Genomic DNA, 7,311 nt, shown 5'->3' with positions numbered 1-7,311 from the left:
TGTACGGACAACAAAGCGATTCAACAAGGGACCCGTTTTTGCTTTAGAAATACGTAAAGTAAATTAATACTTCCTAAAGTTAATTTATTGTAATTATATTTTAATAATTGCTTTGTGGGTTCTACACGAAAATGTGTCGTATGGAGGACTAACTTAAAAAGTTGTAGTTCATTACGATTTTAACACAACACACGTCAAAGTAACATTATATTGTTTTCATCACGCTTGCTCGTAAACAATGTTCTAACAAGCAGGTAACGTCTTTTCTTCTAGCATTGCAGCTCAGGGGTTTTTTATTCGTGGAAAGACATAGTTCATAACGTGATACATGTTTAAGTCCAAGCAAAGAGGTTACAAATGGCACGGTAATAACTTATTTCCCATCATCATCATCATCATGTCAGCCGAAAGACGTCCACTGCTGGACATAGGCCTCCCCCAAGGCTCCCCACTCAGACCAGTCTTGTGCATCGCATCCACCGCGATCCCGCGATCTTAACCAGGTTGTCGCTCCATCTTGTTGAAGGCCTACCGACAGCACGTCTCCCGGTCCGCGGACGCCATTCGAGAACCATTTGACCTCATCGGCCATCAGTCCTGCGAGCAATGTGCCCCGCCCATTGCCACTTCAGTTTCGCAATTCTTCGACACGAGGACGAGGCATCAACATTAATAGCGAGTACTTCACTCACCTTCGATTCGCCGACGATATTGTAGTCATGGCTGAGACCATGGAGGACCTCAGTGCTATGCTGGCTGACCTCAGCAAAGTTTCCGACCGAGTTGGCCTGAGAATGAACATGGGCAAGACAAAAGTCATATCTTATGTCCATGTTGTGCCAACTCCCGTATTAGACGGAGGCTCTGCGCTCAAAGTTGTTGACGAGTATGTATACCTAGGACAAACGGTCCAGTTAGGTTGGTCCAACTTCGAGAAAGAGATCACTCGTCGAATCCGACTCGGCTGGGCAGGTTCGGGAAGCTTCGCAGTGTCTTTTCATCCAAATTACCGCAGTGTTTGAAGTCAAAAGTCTTTGACCAGTGTGTGTTGCCAGTGATGACATACGGATCCGAGACGTGGGCGCTAACGATGGGCCTCATGAGGAAGCTCAAAGTTACTCAAAGGGCTATGATGCTCGGGGTTTCTTTGCGGGATAGAATCAGAAATGATGATATCCGCAGTAGAACTAAGGTTACCGTATTTCCCATAGGGTTGCCTAAATTTTACGTCGCATCAGTGGTGACAAGTATGACAAAGGTTTGCACAAACTACGCGGTGTTTAATCCAAAGTTGTGCCTAGCTAACACGTATCCGGATTTCCTAACGAACATTTTTACTCCACATTACTGGTATAAAGCTAGATAAAATGCAAATACTCAAAAACACTTTTCAACCCAGTGCTATAAACGTAGACAGTAATGTGAGCTTCGGAAGCCATAATCTTAATAATTCCTAATGCATTAGTTTGCCTAACAACCGTGACCTCAGCTATAAACATGAAACCTTTATGTAAATGCTCACCGGCCAAGCCATCCGTCCACAGAATAAAGACTAATAAATTAGCGAGTATCTCCGGAGATGGTACACAAAGGATTACCGCAGTAACCTCCAAAATAAACTGAAAAGTCTCGGAAACACGAACGCCTGGTCACGTCAGTCGTGTCTACAGGATAAGCTGAGTAGACCCCGATAAAATTGAGACGGATAAGGGTACAGCGCGACACTCAGCAGCTTTTTGAGGATCTATCTTCATATCATTATATTTGAAAACCTTCTTACTTAATGTATTGTGTGGGGCCAGTGATTGGAGTGAGCTGAGGAAACTAAATCGTGAGCCAGAAAGGTCGTATACACTAACTGCGAGGTGAAACGAGTTCATCCAAAAATATACTTAACTCACGCTTTTTTGTCCAGGTTGAAAATAATTCACTTCAAACGACTGAAATACTCTGACAATTATATTACCTACTTAAAAATAGCAATAATTAAATACTACACGCTTAATTATATCCAAGCATTTTCAACTTGAAGAAAAGTGATTCCTTAATTAGGTTTTATTTATTGTTTATGTCAGAACTACAGTAAAGGTATAAACTGGTCTAATAATTACTATCTAAATCAAATAAAAAACTTTAACTCTTTCATACATATTTGAAGCTGGTCATTATTTGTCTGAATTAGTATTAGGTATCTAAAGCCGTTAAACATTAAAAGTTATAAATAAAAAGGGAATTAAATGACTGCAGACTTTCACAGATTCCTGTCACATTCAGATATACGGCATTCCACCCGGTAATGTATTGCATTACACGTGACTCAACAAAACTGCGCCATGAAAATACCCAATAAAATAAAACTAATCCAATGAAATATTGGCCTGTGAAACATAAATTCAATTTGAGAACATTCTTTGCAAACAGAACGCAGATAAAAGTAACAAGAGCGTCTATAAATAATTACTTAACTTTTAGATTCATATCTCGGAACTCCGGGTGCGGAGCGACTCGTTTTTTGCGGGTCGCGTCCACAATGTCCGCGGTAAATAATATATTGAGTGACAAACGTCTCGTCCTTCTCTTTATTCGGGTCACCCTTGAACCGAATATATTGCGAGCAATTTTCGGGGTCGTTTACCACGCTCCGGGACGCCAATGATACGCTTCTCAAACTTCGCGTGAGCTCGCCCTGTCCTTTACACATATACGTACTACGTAGCAATTCGCGTTACGTTTGTAAATTGCTTTATACGGCTATTTATTTATGTCCCGTGATACGATTAAATAAATTCGGTGCGTGCATTGATCACCGTCGTCGTTTGAATATTTGAACACAGATTGGTCGGACGGAATCTAATTACTGTAACTCGTATTTTAGGCTCCGCTGGGGTTGCAGGATTGTCTTCGAGCTGTGTTTTTGTCAACAGCCACGTCGCGACAGTTGCTTAATCATGAATGACACGTTTACGTATTCAGAAGGCTCGCCTCTCCCGCTAACGAGAAGACGAGATAAGTTTACAAACGTCGTCGTCTTGAATTCCCTACGGTGTTCAGCCCCGCGTTGATTGTCCGGGATTTGAAATTAACATAACAGGAACGTTCCGTGTTCAGCGACTGCTTTAGATACGGCTGTAAGACGAAACGATGTACATGTTTGTTTGAATAGCGAATTGAGCTCTGACGTCCTCTAACGTCAGCCTCATAAACAATGGGCGCCTTGTCTCCTATCCCGGTGGCGCGTTTCTTGTGTACGCTGCGCCTATAGGTGCTCCACGAACACGCTTTGCTTAAGGATAGTTCCTATTCCTCCGAGACAATCGTCATTATTAACAACGTAATTACTATATACTGGATTGTGCCAAACAACGTAATGATGGCGCGATAATGTATTAAACTTTTGTTTCCTCGTCGCGTTAATATTCAAGGCTCGTGATCAATAAGACGAAGTGTCAATGCTACTTTTTACAATTAACTCGTGAAACAAACGTCGTAGTTCAAGTAATTCAAGGCGAGGCAGATGAATCATTAGTCCTGAACTAATATTAACTCTGTGTTGTGCAAACAACGAATTTGGGGTGTAATATCATCAGTGCGGGCGTCGCCGCGATGCGTGTGCGGGCTCTTGTTTCGCTTCAAGCAAACGTTCTTTCATTTTCTAATGGATCGGCACTGAGGGAATATTTGTTGGCAAACTTTCGCCAGACACAGATATTTACATAACAAAGAAAGGGGTAAGGGATCCCGAGTGTCCCGAAAAACGTATTCTTGTCAGGAGTCCGGATTTTGTAAAGGATTTGTCGGTCAATTTCGCGTCAGTACGTTTTTGTTGTACTCAATTTTGTGCATAATCAGGATCCGGATTTAGTGACGCGTGTAGGCAGCTCGTACTTTATTAAGCCATGAGAATTCCTGAGGAGATTTATTAGACTTTTTTGTGCTCAGACATATATTTACATACCAAGGAACTTATTCGTACTTAGTTAATAACGTGAGCTTATAAAGGTGAAACTCATTTTAAAAAGCGTAGTATTCTGCAATTATGCTAGACGTTCTTTGTTTGATATCCAATAAGGTCATATTATTCAAACTTGTGTTGTTTTGATAGCTTTGTCAAAGGCTCTTTTTCCCACAGGATGAGAAAAGTACGATAGCCGCGAGTTCAAAAGGATATATTAAGGGGTTGCTAGACAATCCACATTTTTTCGGCAATGTGTGGCGGTAATTTTACGCACCAGTATGACCTATGGCTGTGGGATAGATAGAGCTTTAACCACAAAATTAGCTGGTAGTGGTCAAGTTTCTGTTGACGCTAGTAGAAACACTAAAATGTTCTAGTCTTACTTTTGAGACGTGTGTCTTTCTTTCGCATAGGGAAGATCAAGTGAGAGCGGGCAAGATGAACTAGTCCGAAAACAAAACTGCTGTTAACAGATTTTTTTAGACAGTGTACTACCTAATAAATAACGATATCAAATCGTCAGTATACTTTAAAAAAACTCGTACCTCAAAATCGATGTTTTCTGAGTAAATTTGATGAAATATATTTTAAAGCTCGTCTTCGTTGACGTACTCGTATTGATTTGAGAGAAGAGATTTTTTATAAAAAATAAGAACGATGCGCTGGACATTGTACGAGTATTGCCGTAAAACGTTGATCGTGTCGAAGCCCCTTTACATAATGCTGAAAGCCACTTATGTCGATTTTGTTCTTTGTTTCACTATTGTTTTAAGAGAAAGCTTTTTTTCTACCTGTAATGATACTCTGATTTAACAATGAACTGAATTGGTAACCCTGAGGCCACTATGTATGTGCCATTAAGCTTAATTATTCTGTTTGTTATTTTGTTTAGGATATTTGATACCTTAATTCTGTCGTTGTGCATTATTATATTCTGCTGAGATATGACCTACGAGCAATAATAAACAGTTGATACTTTTTCTTGTGAGTACACATATATAAAATATAACACGTATGTACATATACTATTAATTCAATTTTGACCGTAGTTACAGGAGAGGAAAATTACTTAGTTGCGCCCTACAGCGCAGCAATGGGTAACAGGAAACATAAATATAAATAAATTAAACATAATTCGTGCTAGGTGTGCAACGTGCTTTGTTTAGCCATTATGAGTACATTGCTCTTAAATTGTCAACCAGCACTTGTCTTCAGTGTAGCTACATAACTAATTTAATTCTGCAAGCAACGATGAGTTTGGAATCACGAACTTCACTAGATTTCCTCAAATTAAGGGCATGTTTCACCACTCATTGATAAATGTATGTTACAGATATCTATGTGTTGTCTCTATTTGTATTATCCGAATAAATAGAAACGGTATCACATTTATCTGTCACGTAAAATTTATCCATGAGTGGTGGAACAAGCTTTTATATCTCGCAAGCCTAACTCAAACTGTTGCAATTTACTAAACCGTCAAGTAATGTTTATTTAAATTGTTAAGTCAAGAAAAAGTCGTCCGCGTTTAGACTCTGAACTCTGCTAAGGATCACCGTGAAGTCTACTCTAGTCTACTATCTGCAAACTAGTTATCATTCCTCACCTTGTTTACGATATTCCCTTCTCCCTCGTTAGAAATTTTCCGGTACGTTCGCCACTCGAAAACTTTTTCGTTTCCCCATTTTTTACTCTGGAAATAAACATTTCCAAGCGTTTTCTTACTCTTATACTTTTCTTACATTTGACACTACCAAAACATTATAAAATCTTTGCTACACTCGGCAAACATTACTTTTCAAAAGTTCCCTGCTTTTATCTACTGTGCAGTTTGCGGGGAAATAGAACTGTGTCAAAATGGCAGTTAACTTTGCCTGAGCTGTAAATGCCTCCAGCTCTTGTCTTCATGAAGTTCGTTTATGTAATAACATTTTCATATCCATATACACACGCGTATGGGTGTTTAATGTATTCATATTTTGCTTTAGACTCAAAGTTACCTACTTGCCACTTTTGGCAGCGGAAACTTGGAAAGTAGGCGTCTTATAAAACGTGATGTTTTTTACTGGTTTACATTGTCGCAAAAAAAATGAGTTTGACTCAAATGGATAAAAGATCAAACAAATTTTTATCTATGATTTTAATTTACCCGTGTTTTTCAACCTACTACTATTTCTATGGCGCTTAATAGATAGAGCCAGATGGCACACATTACACAACAATATAAACTTACATTGTGTAGATATCATGTAATCGTTCACATGCATAATAGGTGTATAACGCAAGACCTGCCTTTTTGACGTTGGTCATTATAATCGCTTCACATGCCTATTAATTATTGCATTCAGTTTTACGCCCCATAATACTGGGTGGACCCTGTAACAGGCGCAAGAAATTAAACCACAGTTTCCTCTAACAGTTAACAAACTAAAGAATGTATGGTAATTTTCTGGCCTACTATTATTTTGACAATATTCCAGGGCTAGCTCTCGGAAGTTATTAAAAGTAATCAAATTTTGCTGTCATTTCAATAAATTACAACTCTAAAACAACCAGAAAGTACGAATGTGAGGTTAAAATTAACATCGTTTGCTGTTCATGTATATCTTAAAAAGCATTTAAAAACTCGTCAAGCTGTCTTTGTCATACATCTACACTATATCAAACCGAAACTTTTACAATAACCAAGTTTGAACATTATGAATTTACGTAATTTCTAAGAAAACTTTAGTTCCACCTGAGATTTATTATTGTTACATTGTCAGAGTACTCATTGCATTTGAACTAAATTAATATAGGCTTATGATTACGATTCGCTCAATAAAGGCAAATGTCTGAGCCTTGCATGTTATATGCATTTAAGTTTTTTATTTAAGTACATAAGTATGATTATCCGTTGCCATTAAAGTACCCATTGTATAAAGCTTTGCTTAGTTTAGGACTAGGTCAATTGGTGTCAATTGTCCCATGATATTTGTTTATTTAACGTCCTAGTTATTGACATGCGAATGCCAAAAATATGACACTGTTGTAATTTCATATATTTTAAGATGGCAGCTACTGGGATAACTACAGTACAGTACTCGAAATTCCACGAACGAACTGACTACGAAGATTAATGTCCCGGGTTTGATCCCGTTCGGGGCAGATATAATGATGTACGAAAATACAGTTGTTTATTCTTGCGTCTTGGATGTTTTATTTATTGACTAAAGAGTTATGTTTATCCGTTGCGTGGTACCCGTAATACCAGCTTTGCTTAGTTTGGGACTAGATCAAAATTTATGTCCATTGACACATTGTAACATTTTTTTTGAGAAAAATGTATGTACAATAATGCTTTTTTAATGCTTTTA

The sequence above is a fragment of the Choristoneura fumiferana genome, chromosome 6 (genome assembly GCF_025370935.1).
Source record: "Choristoneura fumiferana chromosome 6, NRCan_CFum_1, whole genome shotgun sequence".
In the NCBI taxonomy this organism is placed as follows: domain Eukaryota; kingdom Metazoa; phylum Arthropoda; class Insecta; order Lepidoptera; family Tortricidae; genus Choristoneura; species Choristoneura fumiferana.
This window is presented reverse-complemented; position numbering follows the sequence as displayed.